At 48.4% G+C, this 20,676-nt stretch overlaps 1 protein-coding gene across 1 annotated transcript in view; it reads left to right on the top strand.

Annotated features, from left to right (window-relative positions):
* Positions 1 to 20,676, top strand: part of NSG2 (neuronal vesicle trafficking associated 2) — a 60,478-nt gene that overhangs the window by 35,416 nt on the left and 4,386 nt on the right. The window lies entirely within an intron of this gene.

Here is a 20,676-nt window from a genome sequence, read left to right as displayed (position 1 = left end):
TCATGTCAGCATATATAGATTTATATATGCATGTATACATTTGATATTGTTTTTGTTTTTTCAAATGGGACCATTTTATATATATTCTTCTGTACCTTGCTTTTTTTCTTTTAATAATAGAGCTTAGAGATCTTTCCACATCAGCACATTGAGATCCTTTTATGTTCTTGGTAATTACCGTAGACTGAGAGTTTTCATAATCTTCCTCAATCAGTCTCTTATTGTAGTTCTAGCTCTCAGTCTTTTGTCATTAAAAACCCTGCCTGTCGTTAAAAACTTCCTAGTGTGGGTCTCCATACACACACACACACACACACACACACACATCTTTCACATATTTTACAAATACATTTGTAGGCTATGAGAATCTTCATCTTACAAGCTTTGCCAGAGAGTCTGTGAATCTTCAATTTTAATAGATTTGGCCAAATTATCTACCAAAAATTTTCCCACCAATCTATACTTCTTCCATCATGCCTACAAGTGTGTTGTTCCCCACATTGCTAGTTTTAACAATCTTTAAAAGCTTTACCGAGCTGATAATAGAGAAAATGGCGCCTCTTCTTTGTTTAAGTTTTTATGTCTTTCATCATCAGTGAGATAGAGCCCCTTTCTGTGTACTAATTGGCTGTTTGACCTTTGCTTCCTGCCTGGAAAACATCCTATTTGGTTGGACCACTTGCTGTTCCTTCCTACTGATTTGTGTGCCCTCTTCCCAAAGCTAAGAACTTAGTCATTCTCACTTATTTGGTACTTTCTTAGTTGTCCTTTGCCTTTTTGTTTTGTTCATGGAGTAACTTCTTTTTTAAGCCTGCAGAATTTCTTACTTTTGCTTTAACTTAGATTAATCACCAACTCCAGAAGGCATAAAGGAAAATATTGATATATTTGACTCTATAAAAATCAAGGCCTTCTCCCACCCTAAACTCATGTTTTCTTCTGGTACTTTTATGATTTTATTTTCTATGTTGAAATTTTGATCTACCTGGAATTTGCAAAAGTAAGGTAGGAATCCAACTATTTCTCTTTGTGAATGACAGTTTGCCATTTGTTCCACATTCACTAGTTAATCCTTCCTCTCTCTGACTTGACATGCCACCATTTTTAGGTAGTGCATTCCCATTTGTATTTGAGATTACTTCTGGGTTCTCTTTTCTTCCATTGATCTGACAATTATTTGATATTGAAAATTGAGACAATACCAAATTGTCTCAATTACATAGTTTTATTATTTATTATTATTTATTATTATTTTTAAGTAGGCTCCACACCCAGCATGGAGCTCAGTGTGGAGCTTGAACTCACAACCCTGAGATCAAGACCTGAGCTGAAATCAAGAGTCAGATGCTTAACCGACTGAGCCACCCAGACGCCCCTTAATTACAGAGTTTTATAATATCTTATAATCTGTGTAAACTGTTCTTCCCTCATTCCTTTGACTTTTCAGAAACCCCTTACCCATTCTATCATGTGTGTTTTTCCAGATAAATATGAGTATATTTTTTAGGATCTAAAAACTCATGCTACTTTTTCATTTGGGTTATAAGAATTTATAGATTAACTTGAGGAGAAACTACATCTTTAAAATACTGAGTTGATGTAGACACAAATTTAACTTTGCATCTGCTGAAGTCTTTTTTAGAGGTTCTAGTCGAACTTTAAAATCATCTTTACAGTTCTTATTGAATTTATTCCAAAATATTTTACCTATTTTTTGTGATATTATAAGAGGGACATTTTCTTCCATTATATTTTCTAACTGGTCATTATTTACACTTAATAAAAATGCTTTTGAATTTTGTACTTTTATTTGCCACCAGGCAGTTACTAACATCTCTTATGGTTTTTACTAATTTGTTTAAAAACATAACCCTTTGGGTTCTCTACATATATAATTGTACCATCTGCCAATAATGCTGATATTGTTCCCCTTTCTGATATTTAGTTTTCTTGTGTTGCTTCTTCTTTGAAGTTTGTTTTTAGACTCCTAATGTTATTTTCTTGTCTAATTGCATGGCTCAATACGTCAGGTCTGCTATTTCTAACATTTTGCCATTTACACTTTTTAAAAATTTATTTTAGAGAGATGGGGGAGGCACAGAGGGAGAGGGAGAAAGAGTCTTAAGCAGACTCCCCGCTGAGTGCAGAGCCTGACGTGGGGCTCAATCTCACAACCCTGAGAACATGACCTGAACAGAAACCAAGAGTCAGACGCTTAACCAACTGTGCTGCCCAGGTGCCCCTTTGTCATTTACAATTTGATGGATTTTTTTTTCTCCCCAAATGCCTTTTCTGCATTTATGGGAAGGATCATATGGATTGTCTTCTTTGGCCTGACATTATGGTGAATTATATGAGTAGATTTTTAAATACTAAGCCATTCGTACATGTCCACATTTGGTCATGGTGTACTACTGAATTCTGTTTGATAATATATTCTTTAGAAATTTTGCTTTAGTAATGTTGTGAGCTTGTGTTGAGTAATTTTATGTGTGTGCTGTCTTTCTCAGGTTCAGTATTATTATGCTGCCTTTGTAAAGAAAATGTGCCTTTTTCTTTCTCGATGCTCCAGAAAATTTGAAAGAATAGAGAAATACTGTTTCTTTGAGTTTTTTTTTTTTTAAATTAATGCATAAAGTCATCTGGCTTAGAGTTATTGAGAAAATGTGGGTAGTTTTCAGTAAATATGTGAAGAACTAATAAATTTCATTTGTACCCAGCTTCCTCTCTAAAGCTTTGAAAGCTTATCTTTTGAAATGCACCCATTGTCATTCTCTTAATTGTAACCCCCTTCAACAATTTTTCTCTAAGTGGCCCCATTCAATCAATAAATATTTACAGAATAGCCACCGTGACCCAGGCCTTGGGGTAGGTGGTTGGGTGATTCATGGAATTACCAGACTTGGCCCACAATCTAATGTTCCCGGCATACAGTTAAAACCTCCATTCTTGTGCATTTATTTGATTTTAAAGCAACAACATTTATCATTGAATATTAATAGAGCTCGGGGCTCTATATTTATAGTTTCCCTTTAGGCATACATGAATTATTTTTGGCTCTAGAGTGCAACATCTCACTCCATCACACAGCAAATTGTCTCTCCTTTTTGTGTTGGAGCCTGCTGCCATCTCTGACTCTGGTCTGCGGAGCAGGGCCACGCTGAACGTCAGCGGGTGGAGCTCTTGGTGTTACTCACCTCTCTTTACTTCTCTGAGCTAGGTTTTTTTTTGTTTGTGTGTTTGTTTGTTTTTAATTTGTAAAATGGAGATACCAATCTTGTTTTGTGATACTGAGGTGGGAAGACATTTGTAAAGCATCAAAATGTGGTGGGCACCCAGTAAACCTGGGTTTATCTCCTCATTTTTATTTCCCCAGATACCTAGCTCAGTACTAGGCTAGGAAGAAGCTGCTCATGGAATATTCGTTCGGGTCTGGATTATTTTTAGAGCCCTTGACTGGTCTTTCTGCCTCCCAGTTTTACCACCTCCAATTCAATTTCCATCTAAACTGCTGGAGTAATATTTAATGCTCCGATGGAACCACATCAGTGAACACCGGATATTAAACATAGGTTAGTTCTCTGGTTCTCCCAATAAACTCTAGTCTGACACCATGCTCCTTCTTGAGCTTTCCTCTGTTTACCTTTCAAGCTTCCCCTTTCACCATCACGTACCATCCACACCCCCGTACCTTTGCACAGGCTGTTCTCTCTGCCTGCATCACCCTTCCGCACCTCCTTCCAGGCTGGCTTAGGAGCCCTCTTGCCTGGTGCTGTCTGCATCACAGCTTGCCTTCTAAAGGGCTCTCCTGAAGGTCGAGACCACATATCTCTCATCCCTACTTCCCATGTGCCTGGCCCCGGGTCTGCTATGGACTAGGTGTTCTGCCAATGTCTGTTGTCAGGTGCATCATGAGTCTTTGGGTTACATGGTAAAATATGAATGAGATTTTCTCCATTTCAGTTCTCAGAGGAGCCCTGGGGAAATAGTTCTTTAAAACACGAAAATGAGGCCAGGAAAATCAATTGCATTTCTCGGCTACAGGAGATGACGAAAAGCGTGACTTTCGTGAGCCTCCCAGGGCACGGCTCTATAATGGGGAGTTGGAGGCACCTTTCATTTAACGTGGATTTCAAGCAGGGCTCAGGCTGGAGCTCACCAAACCATTCAGCCACCCACTGCTCATGAAATTCAGAAGCAGGCGTGCTTGAAAAGCCCTGAGACGCCCTTGCACAGCTCTTTTCTTCTTTTTAAGTAATAATGAGCTGGCTGGGCAGCCTTGCCAATGATTTTACAGTTAAACACCCACACTCCAAGATGCCTCCTTCAATAAGTGGATGGAGCAGAAAGGTCAGAGAAGAGACAAGAGGGTGAATATTGATGGAGTGTCTTCTGGGTTCCAGACGCTGGGCTTGCTATCTTTATCATCTCCTGGACCTTCCTAACTGCCCTGTGATAGGGACATTACTGCTCTCTTTGTACAGAGGAAAAAACAGGGTGAGAGAGAGGTGACTTGCCCAAGGCCGCACAAGTCAGCTAGGGACCATTCGTGCATCTTCTGAGCAGTCGGGTTTTTTGTTTTGTTTTGTTTTGATCTTCTGAACTCTGAATGTTCTAACAGATCCAGTTCCTTTCTTTGGTCAGGCTCTAGTAAACATAGAGCCAATTCCTCCCCCCCCTGCGCTGAGTATGAGCACTGTTCAACACCTGTTTCCAATTTATGCCCATGTTTGTCCCTTCCACTTACTTCATTACTATTTTCCTCATCTGTAAAATGGGAATAAACATAATAATTCCCATCACAGAGGATTGTTGTGAAGACACACTGGAGAAACCAGGTAATGTACTCAAGGCAGAACTTGGCACATTGTGAGCACTCGATGAACGGTGGTGATTATCATGTAGCTTGTAAGTTGCCTTAAATCATTTCTGGAAAAAGATGGGGGGGGTGTCATAAAAAATCAGATGAATGAAACTAGTTAGGTGGCATTTCTCTACTCAGCACAGATGTATTGAACACGAACTGCAGTCAAGCCCCAGCCCATACAGGGGCTGCCAAGATGAATCCTCAAGACTGGGGACCCTCAAGAAACAAACAGCACGGGCAAATGTCAAACCGGCTTTCTTAGCCCTGGAGCCTGTCACTAAGAACATTCTACACTCTGCATCTTCTGCCCTGCTTGATTTCTGTGTCCAGGAAGCAGCCCTGACCTGAACCTCACTCCCAACCTGCTGGTGCTCTGCAGTCCTGCAAAGAGCAGCATACAGGAAATGACACTAACTCTTCACTCTGGGTCACGACACCCAACTCCTCTGACCAGGACTGCTGGGAGGGGTAGGGCTGAGGTCACTGTTGAATAAGCACACAAACGGGGGCCCAGAGTCTAATCCCTTTAGGGAACTCAGCAGAGGGGGTTAATTTCATTAGGTTCCAAGCCCTTGCCATTAGTGTTCTTTTTTTTTTTTTTTAAAGATTTTTTTTTAATTTATTTATAAGACAGAGATAGAGACAGCCAGCGAGAGAGGGAACACAAGCAGGGGGAGTGGGAGAGGAAGAAGCAGGCTCATAGCAGAGGAGCCTGACGTGGGGCTCGATCCCACAACGCCGGGATCACGCCCCGAGCCGAAGGCAGACGCTTAACCGCTCTGCCACCCAGGCGCCCCAGCATTAGTGTTCTGCAGAGAGGTCTCTCTGTGGCTCTGCAGGCTGGCTGTGTGCTCAACCTTGTGTGTCTACTGGGTGATTTGCTCATCTTTGTAGAGTCAGAGCCATTTGTAAGGGACATGTGCTTCCATTATTTGGAGTCAGAGAGAGTGGGTGAAATGCAAGGGTCTGATTCCTGCCCTAAGAACACCATGCAAAAGTTAATTAAGGCTCTGACCCACCAGACCATTTTGATGAAATTAAGAGGTTCAGCTAAGCATCGACTATTTCAGTGACAGGAAGTCAAGCAGTTGGCTCTGCAGGCGACTGCTTAAGGAATGTATTTCAGTAGTAATGACAGTAATGATATCCAACATTGTTGGATCCAGTGTCTTTGGGGGTCCTTCCAACGTGCCTGCTAGGTAGCTGTTATGATAATTCCATTTCTGCAGATAGGAGATGGAGGCTCAGAGAGGTGGCGCTACTTGCTCAAGGTCACACATCCAGAAAATGGTGGAGCAGAGAGACTGGATCCCAGGCCAGTCTGGTGTTAGAGCCTGGCTCCTTTTCCCACCTCCCACTGCTTCCCTTTTAAAGCCCTGCATCTTAGTCTCTACAAAGCCAAACCTGAACTGTTATAATATTCCTAGTACCCCGATCCCTTGGAAGCCTTTTGTTTTCTTCATAATAAATTAAAATCATAATCACGGCAGCAGTACGTCAACTTCATGACCTATCTGCTCAAAGCCCATTTGCCTGCGTGTTGGGACAGAGTTGTAGCTACAATCACTCCTTGTGGAAACAGCGAGGCTTGTGTGACATCTTAATTTACCAAGTTTCCCCTGGTGCCAAAGAGCCCGGGGAAGATTTGTGAGGGTCTCCTTGTCCGGACCATATTTACAAAATGCTGGTGAGTGACAAGGTTGCAGGGGGAGCTCCAGGGTTCCCCTGGCTCAGCAGCCCAGGTAGGAGGAAGGCCCAGGTGTGCTGAGCAAATGTTAGGAAGAAGACCTTGACCTGGCCTTGCTGTGGGACCCTGGGAAGTCCCCTAGCTTGACCTCAATAAGACAGGGACAATAACATCTTCATCAAACTGTTGTTCTGTGGACTTGATAGAACAACGTATGCAACACCCAGTGCCTGGCTCATAGCAGATGCTCAATAAATTCTTCTCTGCACCCGCAAATCCCCTGCCTTTCCTGTGGTAGAGGTGCTGGGCCTCTTTGAAGATGTATTGTGGACACATGAGCCAAACCCCTTGATCCCCCCACCTGTCCTGTGCTGTCATTGGTCATCACCTCCCTCAGAACTGATTGGAGCAAATCCCGCTTTCAAACTTTGCTGCTATCTGACCCTGAACCAACTATTTTTGGAGCCTGATTTCCTGTAAAATAGGATTTAAAAGAGCAGTTTTATAAGGAAACATTTAAAATGCATAATGAAAGAAAAATTAGTTTTGTATCTGCTGCCTCCAATTTAAACATTGGGAAATTTCACTTAAAGTTCAGAACCTCCGTCTTTTCTTGAGAAAGCAGAAGATCAGCTGTGATAGGCCTTCATTCCTGTCCGTCCTCCACGGCACTTGCCTGGGGCTGAGCTGCTGCTGTGCCGGTGGACGGGCGCATCCCTCCAGTGCCTTGCCCCTGGCCCTCTTCCCTTATTTATGTTGCTTGTCTGCTTTGTGCTGGCACAGAGCAGGAGACCGGGAAGCGTTGACTCCCTCCCCCCCACATCCTTTAGATCAAGTTGCATTTGTTTACATCTCTATTCTGCATTTGTCTTTATCAGCTTAGAAAGACACAACCTTGTGAAGTAAGGCCTCAGCCTCTCCATCCTGTAAGAGCATTACCGTCTTAACATCCTCTGGTCCAAAACTAACAATGGCTTGAACTTCTGAAATGAAAAATACTTCAGGAGGCCCGAGATTTGTCTCCCACATAAGCTGGGCCCCCAGACCCTCACTTCTTTGTTCTAATGACTATGCCAATAGCAAATTACATTGAGAAAGAAGTTATTGCTTTGGGGTGTTCCAGTTTAAATTGTGCTTTTTTTTTTCTTTCAAGCATTCCACAACTATTAATGAATTCCTGGCTCGAGTTGGGTACACACTTGGGTACCATTCCTCCTTCCGTGGGGGAATGTTCCTTCCTGGGTTCTGAAAGAGACTCTCAGATTATTTTGCTCATATGAAGTTTGAGGCCACAGATGTTTCCTTTTCCTTTTCCTTTCAAAAGGCAATTTGCTGAGCGGGATTCATTTGGGGCCCTAGAGGATAGGCTTCTTTAATGGTTTTGGGGGGCTTCCACAGGGAGCTGGCCAAACAGAATAATAGAGCAATCTTTTTGGTTTAGGGATGGAGAGAACCTTTGTCTTCCAAACAGCATCCTACTCTTACCCGTTTTGGGAATGTGCAAGTTCCCAGACACCTGCCACGTGCCAACCTTGCAAGTAGACCTTCCAGAGGTAAAGGTCTCAGGCCTGGAGGTGTACCTCTTTTCTGTGAGTCTCTTTTCCACGACTCCTGCAGGTGGGGAGGCACATGTCTGTGAGTCCGTGTGTCCGTGTGTCCGTGTGTGGGGCGGGAGGGGAGAGGAGGTAGAAGATGGGGGTAGAGATTCCTCCATCTTCGCGGACAAAGGCAGCAAATTGAGGAGAGGAGCAGAAATGCCGCCCCCGCCAAGCACAGCTGACTTCTGTCCGAGGACCCTCTGCGGCGGGGCTGTTGGGCTTTGGCAGACAAGGTTTGCACCCTTGCAAGATTTATAGGAAGACGTGGAGAGGCTTGTCTGGCTCCGAAACCCCACTGGCATTCCTAGTAGTGCCACACATTGGAACTTGGAGGATGATTTCTAATTTTCCAAACCAATTTTGCTGACCTGATTCTCTCTCTCTCTCTCTTTTTTTAAATCAACCCTTCTGCCAAGAAAGGGGATTGAGGTATGAAAGTAGCTTAATGGAACCGGGTATTTGGGCTGCAGGGCTGGCGTCTCCATGGAGATGGGGGCTGCAGGGTTGGCTGGGATGCAGGCAGACAGCTGTGTGCCTCTCACGGTGGCTGTGATGTGCACGGAAGGCCCTCTGGGTGGGGGAGACCCGCCCTGCTCTGGGGCCTGGCTCCAGGTGTGGCTGAAGCACGTGGGTGCGAGTCCTTCACAGCTCCCTCCTCTGTTCTTCGTGGCAGGGCCAGGACAAGAACTGGGCAGGCCACTGAGGCACAGCCCCTGCCCTTGAATAGCTCATGGTCTAGTAGAGGAGGCTGAGGGGGCAAGATGTCATGACAACACAGAACGCTAAGTGACCTTGGCCAGAACCCAGCACTTGGGAGCTGCTGGGAGGCCTCACTCCTGAGGGAAAAAGGTCTGGGATGGCTTCCTAGTGTGTGCTGTGAGACACCCTCCGGGGGGAGGCAGCGGAAAGGCTTGCCAGCAGCAGAAGTCGAAAATTCTCAGGAAGTAAGGAGAGACAGAGGGACAGAGAGGGAGAGAGTGTGTGTGTGTATCTGTGTGTGTCTGTGTGTGTCAGTGCTTAGGTCTCTGTGTGTGTCCGTGTGTGTGTCTACATGTGTCAGTATGTTGGTGTCTGTGTGTCTGTCTCTGTGTGTGTGCGCGAGCGAAGGTTCCTGGGCCAGTGGTAGCTGGTGACGTGGGACAGGTCAGCAGAGGCCAGATGACGCAGACGAAGCAATGCTGAGGGAAGAAAATGTGTTTTGGATCCAAACAGATCCCCCTTCTAGGTCTTGCTCCCCTATTGATGAGCTGGAAGATTCTGGCAACTCACCCAGTGCCTGCAATCCGCAGGTCCATCCTCTGGACAGCAGGAATATCGGCCACACCCACTTTCTGGGGTACTGGGTAGGACTCAGCAAGCTAACATTTGTCAAGTGCTGAGTACCTGCCAATCAAGGATGTGAGCTCTTTGCTCTCTTCTCTTAGAGGCCAGGAGAAAAGTTTTGGCATTTGTCTTGATCTAAGCGTAGTTGCCATTCACTTGAAACCTGGAAACTGTTGGGCTTGTGTGGAAATGCTGGTTTCTGGGAATCAGGGAAGACTGAGGGAGCCGGAAGCCCTGGGTGTAAGGTCCGGGACCCTGCATCTGCTCAGTTCCTCGGATGGCTCTGATCCTCGGTAAATAGTAGACGCACCGCGTTGACATGAGGTCAGCCCCGCAGTGGGCCGAGATGGGATCTGCAGCCACTACCACAAAATGTGCTGAGGAATAATTTAGGAAGATCCCTTTGGAGGCCAGCAGAGATGATGGATTGGGAGGGGAAGGCAGGAAAAGCCAGAGAAAAGATGACCGCCATGAGAGGTGACTTTCTGTCCCATCAACTAGAATCACTGGTGAGACCCTCAGGCCCTTAGAAGCCCAAAGGCAGACAGCACTGGCCTTGAGGGGCTGTCAGTCAGGAAGGACCGGTCACAAGTGATGACAACACAGTGCAACACCCAGTGGTCCTTGTGCTGCAGAAACACCGGGACCAAACTCAGCTCTAAGGATGCGCAATTATAACAATAACAAAGATGGCCACGGGAAGTATTAGTCCTCACTTTCACAGCTACATGGCACTTTGGCCTTTTGCATTACTCATCTCGGTCGTACTTCGCCACAGTTTTGTGCAGATTAGTGTGATGACTGAGAGCCATTTGGCAGGTGGTAAAGTGGAGGTCTGTCTTGTGCTGGGAGGGCCAGACTTGCTATGTGGGGATACTTTCTCTGTGATTGTAGACAGTTGGATGGGCCACGAATGGGTAAAATGGGAAGAAGCGGAAGGAATCAAGATTTATGCAGGGATGCACGTGGATAAGAATAAATAGAAAGTGTGTAAAAACAGACTTGAGATGATGGCAGGATTGTAATGGGTGTTTTCCTCTTGGATTTCCAATGTTGTTCTTATTATAATGGTGCAGCACACTTTGAATAAAAATAAACTCTAACACAGAGATTTATCAGCAGTATAACATATGGTAAGGCAGCTGTATTTCTGAGTTAGACCTGAGTTTAAATATTCATTCTTTCTTCATATATGTAAAGTCATTGCCATCTGTAAAATGGGCACATTGCTAGTACCTTTCCCAGGGAGTTTCGAGGCCGTGAAATGATGTAATCCACGTTTGTGCTCCATGGGTGCTAACTAAGGGCATTACCATGGGCAGGCCCATCCCGAAGGCGGCATGCAGTGCCACGTTCTGTCTTACAATAGCCAGTGTGAGGTAGACATCAGTACCACCCCCATTTTAGAGAGAAATAAGTCAGGGATTCCAAAGGTCAAGCAACTTGCCCAGGGTCACACAGCAAGTTAGTGACGGAGCTGGGCTTTCGGTCTAGACATTCTGGCTCTAAAGCTCCACTCTGTTAAGTGCTTGGTGCTAGGGACAGGGCCAGGGAAACCAGGATGTCACTGAGGAAGGATTTATGGAGAATTTACCATCCCCTTGCACTTTCCACTCAAGCCCTATTGTCAGGATCTTTGGGACCGAGCCAGGAGCAAGGCACCGGGTGGCCTAATTCTGTCTCTGGAGGTTCCAGCTGTCACATACAAAAGATGAATGTCTGTCGGGCAGCTCTGTTTTTATCTCCCCACAAAGCTTAATTTCCCCGATGTGAGTGGTTCGATTGCTTTGAGGTTTCCAGGCTTTGCATTCTTCATAAAAAGGGTGGTTTCCTGGGCATTGTGACACCGTGAGGCTGCAGGACGTGAATGTGAATGAAATTCACGTTTCCTGCCATAATGAGGGTCCTAGATCAGCGTCCTGGCTCAGCAGATAGTGGGAGGCTTTTGTTCTTCTCTTCTGTCTTCCTAACTCCTGAGATTTCCACGTCTAGGTGACATATCCCCTAGAATAAGTTAATAGTACATATTGTCTTCTTTCATTGAATTATTGCAAGCAAAGGCAGCAGCAGAACGGAGAAATATTTACCAAAGTCTGCTTAAGGCAGTGGTTAGGATTGAGAACTTTGTAATCAGATATACCAGAGTTCCAATCAAGCTCCACGGCTTCAATAACCAGGTGACCTCAGGCAGGCTACCCAATGCCTCTGTGCCTTTGTTTGCACAGCTATAAAATGGGGGTAATATCTGGGCTTACAGGTTTCTCGCGAAAGATTTAAAAACGATAATACATGCAAAGTGCTGGACACAGTACCTGGTGCATTGCCGAGCAATCTGTAAGTGATTGCTGTTATTGGTTGAGCCCGTGCACCAGGACAACCCTGGGCAATTTTACAGGCAGCATCTCAATGAATCCTCACAGCAGTCCTGTGGGCTGGGAGTTTTGTCCCCATTTAGCGGATAAGGAAATGGGCTCAGAGAGGTGAAGCATCCTGTCCAAGGTCACACAGCTCATCGAGGCAGACGCAGGCTGAGAGCCCTTTAGGGATGGGGCCTCCATTGTTGCACAGAACTTCATGGTCAGTGCCCAGAATGGCGGGGCCGGTCCTCCCAGCCATCAGAGAGAAGCCTCTCATCTTTGATGGGCACAGCAGACAGACAAGGAGATCACTTCAGGGGCAGCCAAGAATTCTTCCAGCATCAGACGAACTACTCAGATGACCCTATGCAGTGATTTTATCCAGTCACCCTGCAAGGCAGTGAAACAGTTAAGAAGGGCCCTAAAATTTGCTACTAGTAGTGCTTTGTGCCAAAAAGGACGAAGAGGGTGTGCGGTAGGGAATGTGGGATATGCGTTAGCATCCCCTCTACCCTGTGCCAGCTCATGAGCCTGAAGCTGGGACCACAGACGCTAACAAGATATGGTCCCTGCCCCATGACACATACAATAGAATGGACAGTCGTGGTCTGGGGCTGAGTGCTAAGTGGTGGAGGAAAGAAAGTGTGGTGAGAGCACATGTAGGCAAGGGAAGGCTCGCCGGGGAAGGCAACATGCTGTGAGTTGGGTTTGGAAGCAGGCCTAGGGGTTCACTAAGGGAGGAAAGGCTGACAAGGTGCATAAGAGCAACACATGTTGAGAAAAATGGCAGTCTTCCGGAGTGGCTGGAGTTTTGGGGGTACATGCTGAGGAGCATGGCAGAGGATATGGAGAAATCAAGGAGCCCCCAGTTGCAGCCCTGCCAGGCTCTGTGGGAGGGCATCTCTCAGTCTCCTGGGGCTGGCATAGCCAACGACTGCAGACCATGTGGCTTAATGCAATGGAAATGTATTCCCACAGTTCTGGAGACCAGAAGTCCACTCAAGGCAGGGTTATACACCCTCCGAAGGGTCTTTCCTTGCTTCTAGATTCTGGTGGCTCCAGGTATTCCCCAGGCTTGCAGGCATATCATTCCAGTTTCTGCCTCCCCATTCGGATGGCCCCCTCTCCTCCTTGTGGGTTTGTCTTCGTCTGTGTGTCTCTTATAAGGGCACTTGCTCTTGGATTTAGAGCCCACCTGCAGAGGCCTGGATGGTTTCATCTTAAGATCTTTAACTTAATTGCATCTACAAAGGCTTCATTTCCAAATAAGGCCATATTTACAGGTTCCAGAGGTGAGGACATGGACATCTGTCTTGGGGGGTGAGTCAACTCGCTACAAGACTTCACGTGCATTATCTGATTCAATCCTCAGAACTCTGAGGGGAAGATACTATTATTATTTCCCTTTTACAGAGGAGGAAACTCACTCGAAGGGATGGGAGGTGAAGTTTATGAGAGCAGGGCTCTCGCCTGTCCTCCTCAGCGTTTGCCCATGTGTGGAATTATTTCTGGCACATTGTAGGTGCTCAGCTAATATTTAGTGAATAAATGCTTCGTGAGGAATACAGCACAGGCGAAGAACCCAGGCCAATACTTCATTGAATTAGACTCTGGACTGTATTATTTAATTAGCTGTGTGACTCTGAGAAAATTAGGTAACCTCTCTGTGCCTTAGTCTCCTCATGTAAAACAATGAAGATGAACGTACCTCATAGGGCTGTTGCGAGGTTTACAAGAATAAATCCATGTCCAGTGCCAAGAACAGCGCCTGGCACATAATCAGTGCTTAGTCAATGGAAATGTGAAGTGTTACTCCACACTGCCTCTCACAAGGGGAACCAGACCATGGTGGTTAATGATGTGCACTGAGAAAAGTGTCAGGGAGCTGTGAGCAGCCAGCGGAGGGGCTGAGTACTGCCTGAAGGCTTTGGGGGAAGACTTCTGGAGAAGAAGATGTACTTGATTTGGGCCTAGGATGAGCTGCAGGACCAGCAAATACAAGGGCGTGGGGGTGGGGAAATGAGGGTGCATTCCAGCAGTGGAAGTAAGGAGCTGGGGCCCGTGGGACCCGGAACACAAATCCCACTGAGGCAGAAGACACCGTGGGTGGTCCTGGAATGGAGAGTTCAAGGTGTCCTTGAGGCGCCTCACTGAATTGTCTGAACCTATCTTTTACTACCTGTGGGATCTTAGGCAAGTCATTTAACCTGTCAGAGCCTCAGTTTCTCCATCAGCAAAGTGGGCATAATAATTCTACTTGCAGCTTATGATTGTGCTGATATTAGTAGACAGTAAGTTCCCAATAACTCTTAGCACCTATGATTTTTTAAAAGATTTTATTTGTTTGAGAGAGAGAGGGGGGAGAGAGAGAGAGCACAAGTGGCAGGGAGAGGCAGGGGAGCCCGGACCTGGGGCTCGATACCAGGACTCTGGGATCATGACCTGAGTGGAAGGCAGACACTTAACCAACTGAACCACCCAGGCGCCCCAGCACCCATGATTTATATCAGTATTACTACCACTGCTACTATGACTGTTTGGACGTACGGCCCGTGGTGGGTGGTCATTACGGCCCCCGTCCCAGCATGGCTTTGCCGGAATTGTGAGCTGTGTGCTCTGTGTTGGGTTCTTCCTCTGTTCTCTCTCTGACTGATGCCCAAAAGCGTGAGGAGAAATCTTGGGCAGGTCTTTGCAGATTCCAACCTAAACTCTGGCCCTGTTCAAGGCTCAGGTGCTTCAGTTTGAGTGTGTGCTGGGGATTGTGGTGGATGGGATTGAGAATAGGGGATGGAAAAGAACAGAAGGCCAAGTGTGGGTGTCTCAGTGCTCTATCCTAGATAAAAGCAATGTGGTTGGAACCAGGTTGCCTGCTTGCGTATGTCTGGGGAAGAGCGTGTATGCGTGTGTGTGTGTGTGTGTGTGTGCACGCGTGCACTGTGCACTCTGACTTCGATTCAGCATTTCGGTTCAGGAGATGTTTACTGGTCTCCTGCTGTAGGAGTCATGGTGCTGGGCACAGAGTAAATGATGAGATGTGCTTGCTGTCCAAGGCATTCCCTGGGAAAGGGAGGGTTCCGAGGTATGAAGAGGTCACGATGACAGAAGGAGCACCCTGAGAGTGGCCGACGCAGGCCCTGGTGCAGAGTCCAGCAGGGCAGGGAGAGCAGGGCTGGGCCGGAAGGCTGAGGACCATTCTCCGTGGTGAGGAAGGACATGCCGGAGTTCCAGGCTGAGAAGCCTGAGTGCAGGAGGGCTCAGTGGGCTGGGCATGGCTGGAGGGGACCGTGCGAGCTAGGGAGTGGCGGCCTGCGTGGCTGGGGGTGGCAGGGACAGGCCAGGCTGAGCAGGACGTTACCTGAAATATGGGATAGATGTTGTGGGAAGTGGCTCTCCTGGGCCGGACAAAGGTGACCTGGGTCTCAAGGCGCTGTGGCAGCTCATCTCAGCCTTCTCTCCCCTTGGCCCCTGTCTCAGCTACACTGCTCCTTCCAGACCCACTGGGACCCAGCTACTCCCTTAGTGGGTCTTTGGGCTGGTGCCTCATGCCGGCTGCTTTGGCCGGAGCCTTCTTATGCGGGCCTCCTTCTCCCACCCTGCTACGTGCCGTTCCAGATCCCACTCAGGGCTTGTTGTAGAATTACTTCTTTGTGATGTGCTTGTTCGGCGTCTGACCCTGTCTCTGCCATGAGCTCCCGTGGGGATGACCGTAGGGCAGCATCTGGCTTGGGTGGGCCCCTCTTGAATCCGTGCTGAGTGGAGGCATGGATGGATGCGTGAGGGGTGGGTCTGGGGATGGGAGCGGGGGCTATGTCCAGTGGCAAGGACTGCATCTCCAAGGAAACCCAAACCTAGCACGGGATTTATTTCTAGTTCCAGGCTGTTACATCAGGAAGCGAAGCCGAGGGCTGCGGGACCTCCCTGGGGTTATGTAAACCGGTGTGTGGCCAGGCTCTCACATTGCGAGAGCTCTGTGGGGAAGCGGGAGCTTCTCTCTGGGGTCCTCTCTGAGGCCACCCCTCTGCGCTGGGTGTTGTACTGTAGGGAACGAAGCACTAAGGACCTGCCAGAAAGGGAGAGGCCGCTGAGGATGGCCAGTTCAACAGAAGCCCTGGGGAGAGCCCTCCTCAGGGAGTATCTCACCCAGGTCCCCAGTCAGAAACTTGGTCTACTCCCTGCTTCCCTTCCAACAACCAATACTGTTCACAAGAATTCAGACCGGCTCAAATGTCACCCATCATCCCCAGAGTCAGCCCCTCGCTCCTCCCCTCTCACATCACCCTTCTCACCTCCTAGGAGCTTCTCAAACCATGCACCCCTTTGCGCCCTCGCTGCCCCACGTCCAGCTTCAGCATTTGGGGCACGTCCTAGTGCATCAGCCTCCCCACTGGCCTCTCTGCCTCTAGCCGAGCCCTTGCAAACCTGCCTCTACTTTGCCTCCAGAGACGTCTTTCCAGAACAAAATTTGTATCCCGTCACTTCTCTCCTTAAAACCTTCAGGGGCTCCCTGTTACCTGGGAGATGAAGTCCAAGTTTTAGCCTGGTCCTTCCTTGTCTGTTCTCTTGCCACCTACTCACTGCCCCAGACCTCTCTCTCCCTCACTCGTACCCTCTGGGCCAACCATGTCAAACCATATGATGTCTCCAGAACAGCCCCAGCTTCCACTCCACGGCAGATATGACTTCTCTGCCCAGAACCTTCTTCCTTCCCTATCCTGTTTTCTTCCCTGAAGTCACTTCCAACATTGCCTCCCCCGGGAGGCCTTCCGTGATCCCCTGCCTCCAGGCTGATTAGGCCCAGCCGTCCCCTGTGCTGACGCCCTCCCTCATGGTGCCACCCGGTGGGCACATACCCACATCCATCTGCCCAGCTCTCCCTCACCCTCTAGGTTGCGAGGCTCCAAGCAAGGGCCTGTGCTTGAGTCAGAGCCCGGTATTCTCTGACCTCCACAGGGTCTCAGGGAACGACTGGCCTCTAGCTGCAGAAGTTACCAAGATTCAGGACAGGGAGGCAAAGTCTCCTTCCCTTAAAATGGTCTTTGCTTAGCCTCGTTCCGGGGCTCGTTAGCCCCGCTCAGCAAAATCCCTTGAGCGGCCGTACTCCGGACACCCTCGTCAGCACCAGACCCTGGTCTCTGACAGTGATATAGGGCACCTTGCCCACTGTCTACGTGCCACAGTCTTCTCAACCCTGCCTGTGCATGACGGCCACCTTGGGGCTTGGACTGCACCGTCAGAGATTATGCTGTGATGGGTCTGGGGCAGGTCCAGAGCATCAGGATTGTTCAAAACGCTGCCCAGGTGATTCTAAGAATGTGTAACCAGCTTGAGAACCACTCACGCCCAGTCATCCTAGAGTAGCGGTCCTCGTCCTTGGTTGTATGTTATAATCACCCAGACAGTTCATAAGACTGACTGCCCGTTGTCCTGGACCTACCGTCCCTGACCCAATACATCAGAATCCACTGGGCTGGTAGCAATCTTGGCATCAGCATTAAACCCAGGATCCTCCCTCCCTCTCTCCTTCACTCCCTCCCTCTCTTTTCGTGTTCCAGAAACATTTGCTGGGCTTACCTGTTGAGCTCTGGGAGCACTGAAGTGAATCAGACCCTGTCCCTCCTAAGTGGGGGCTTAACAAGGCTCAACTCAGGGCTGTTAGGAAGGGAAGAGCCCCCCGCTCCTTAAGGGGAATGTGCTCTGTGGACGGGTGTGCTGCACCCTGCACCGGCTCCCACTGCCTCCTCCTCTTCATCTACCGGCTGCTCCCCTGGGGACGCCCATGCTGGGTCAGCCCAGAGACTGGGTCTCTGCTCGGTCAGGTCACATTAGGATGGGGGCTTTCCGGGGACTGCCCCGGACCCTGCCTCAGGCTGGCGGTGGAGGCAGTGTGGGGCTGCGGGGCTCTGCTTTGTCCTTGGCACATGCGAGGTCTGCAGCCATCCTTTGTCCACGGCTGCCCCTGCAAGCACGTCTGTGTCTCACAGTCCCACGCACGGTCCCTTTGATGGAAAGAATCCACCTGGGCACTCTTAAAAAATTTTTTTTAAAATTGAGGTGAAAATCACATATAAAATTAACTAAAGTGAAAACTTTGACGCCGTTTAGTACATTCACAATATTGTGCAAGTACCACCCCTGCCCAGTTCCAAAACCTTTTCCTCACCCCAAGAGGAAACTCTGTTCCCATTCCCCTTACCCCCAGTCCCTGGCAACCACCAGTCTGCATTCTGTCTCTATGAGCTGGTCTATTCTGGATATTTCTATAAATGGAGTCCTACAATATGCAGCCTTTTATGTCTGGTGTCTTTCACTTAGCATGTTTGCTGGGTCCGTTGACATAGGTAGTAACTCCCAGGACTTCATTCCTTGTTATGGATGAGTAATATTCCATTGTATGGTTGGACAATGTGTTACTCACTTATCAGTCCGTGGACATGTGGGCCGTTTCTGCCTTTAGCTACTGGGAAATCTGGGCACTTACAATTCTGTACATCTATACTCCAAACATCCACTGACCGGGTATTAGCCAGTGGTCTGTGGTGGCCCCCTTCCCTGTACTAATCAAATACTATCTTTGAGGTCCCTGAGGGGGTGTATGCATATTTGGGACATCTCTTGCTCCAACTTCCAGCCTCCACTGACATCTCCCCCTCTCTCCATGTCTTACGCGGGTGGTTCTAGCCCGGCCTCTGCACTACCCCCCCCACACCCCCCACCCGAATCTTGGGCAGGAAGCTGGTACGCGTGTAACAGGCTGCAGCTGAGGGTTCAGCGTGCAAATGGAGGGGGCGGACAGCACACTGTGCTGACAAGAGCTTGGAAGTAAATTTTGCATGTCACCCTCTGAAAGGAAAAATTGCCTTTTCTCCATCCTTCCACAGCACTTCCGACATCAAACGTGCGAGGTTTCCCCACACCAGGTAATTCTCCAATTCTCAGTGGACGGTGACGAGATGTTCTATAATTTAACTCACCTCTGGCACAAGCTGCTGGAGCTAGCGAGCACCCCGCCGGTGAGGGGCTCCGTCCCGCAGACTGCTCCAATTCAGAGGCCAGGCCCAAGTCCCAGGCTGCCTCTGTGCTCCGGACCAACTGGCTGCTCACAGGCGGCTCCTACCACCTCCCCCTCAGTTTTAATAATTTGCTAGAACAGCTCACAGAACTCAGGAAAAGCGCTTCAGTTAGTCTCACTGATTTTCTACGAAGGATACAAATGAATGGCCCCCTGAAGAGACACACAGGCGAAGCATGGGAGGGTCCTGCGCAAGGGTGCTTCTGTCCCCGCGTAGAGTAACGGGGTGAGCCACACTCCTGGCGTATGGACACGTTCTTGTTCACCAATCTGGACACTCCCTAGATCCCTTCAGTTAAGGTTGTTATAGAGGCTTCATTACATAGGCATGATTGATGAAATCATTGGCTGTTAGACTGAACTCAATCTCTCCCCTCCCTGTGGGTGAGTAAGGGGGTGGGGTTGAAAGTTCCAACCCTCTAATCCCATGGCTGGCTCCCTGGTGACTGGCTCCCCTCCTTAGAAGCTTTCCAAATGTCACATCATTCACATAAACTCACGTGTGGTTGAAAGGGGCTCGTTATGAATAATAAAAGACACGCCTTCCATCTTTATGGATCTGGGCACAAAACCCAAATATTAGAACAAAAGATGCTTCTGGTGCACCCATCATTTAGGAAATTATAAGGGTTTTAGGGGCTCTGTGCTGGGAATTGGGAACAAGGCCCATATATATATTTTTCTTCTATCAGAACAGTGCACTGCCCTAAAACTCCGGGCACGCATGCGCGGGGTATTTCTCACCGACAGTGTCTGTCTGTCCGTCAGGATTGGACAGACACCTCCCATCTCCATCTTCCTCTTGCCCTTCTCCAATGCCTCCTGCCCAGTATTTAAAGCTGCCAACAGACAACTCCATTCATTGGAGCATCCTAGACTTCTGTCTTCTCTGGTCCTTGTAAACCATGACCTGGGGTGGGACGGAGATGGATGGGGACCCCCGAGGTTGATTTTATTTTTCTTCTGAATCAAAAGAAACCTCCTCTCCATGAGAGGAATTCTGCCATGTTTCTGGGCCAACTGGCTCAAAAAGCCACCAGCTTTAAAAGAGCATGAAAAACAATTCTGTGTGTAACACGAGGTGCCCCGTCATGGGGGTTATCCTACCGCTTTGGACACGGGGAGCAGGATGGGGCGGGTGCAAGCCCGGAGGGGCCTCTGCAATTAACCATCTACTCCTTTCTGGTAAATCCTGTCTGTTTCGTCTTCTATTATTTTTTTAAAGTTTGCTCGTAGATAATGGTTAGGAGCTGGGCTTTCACTGGGAGCAGTTTGGAGACTATTGAATGCTTCTGAGCAGACAAGAGACATGCTCCTTAGATTTTGGAAGGACCTCCCTGGTTGCTGCATGTGACCACATGGTGGGGCGAGAAGGCTGCCAGTCAGAGGCTGCTTTGGGATTGCAGGTGAGAGGTGGTGATGACTCGGCTGGGTTGGAGACACCCGGGAGGTCAGAAGCCATCAGACTCTGGATGTATCTGAAGGCAGAAACCATAGCTTCTGCTGGAGGACTAGATGTAGAATATGGGAAAAAGGGTCAAGGATGACTCTGAGATGTCTGGCCTGAGTGATTGTAAAGGTGGGCTTGGGGGCAAACGCAGGCAGAACAGATGTGGGAGCGAGGAGCAGGGGTTTGGTTGGGTCAGTGTGTCTAAGGTGCCTGCTGCCATGTCCCCGCAGAGGTGAAAGAGGCAGGTGTACCTGACATTGCAATTCAGGAGTGCTAGGGACGTTGGTGGCGACGGAAGGCGGAAGCACCGGAAGTGACGGGTGGG

The sequence above is a fragment of the Ailuropoda melanoleuca genome, chromosome 3 (assembly GCF_002007445.2).
Source record: "Ailuropoda melanoleuca isolate Jingjing chromosome 3, ASM200744v2, whole genome shotgun sequence".
NCBI lineage: Eukaryota > Metazoa > Chordata > Mammalia > Carnivora > Ursidae > Ailuropoda > Ailuropoda melanoleuca.
This window is presented reverse-complemented; position numbering and strand designations above follow the sequence as displayed.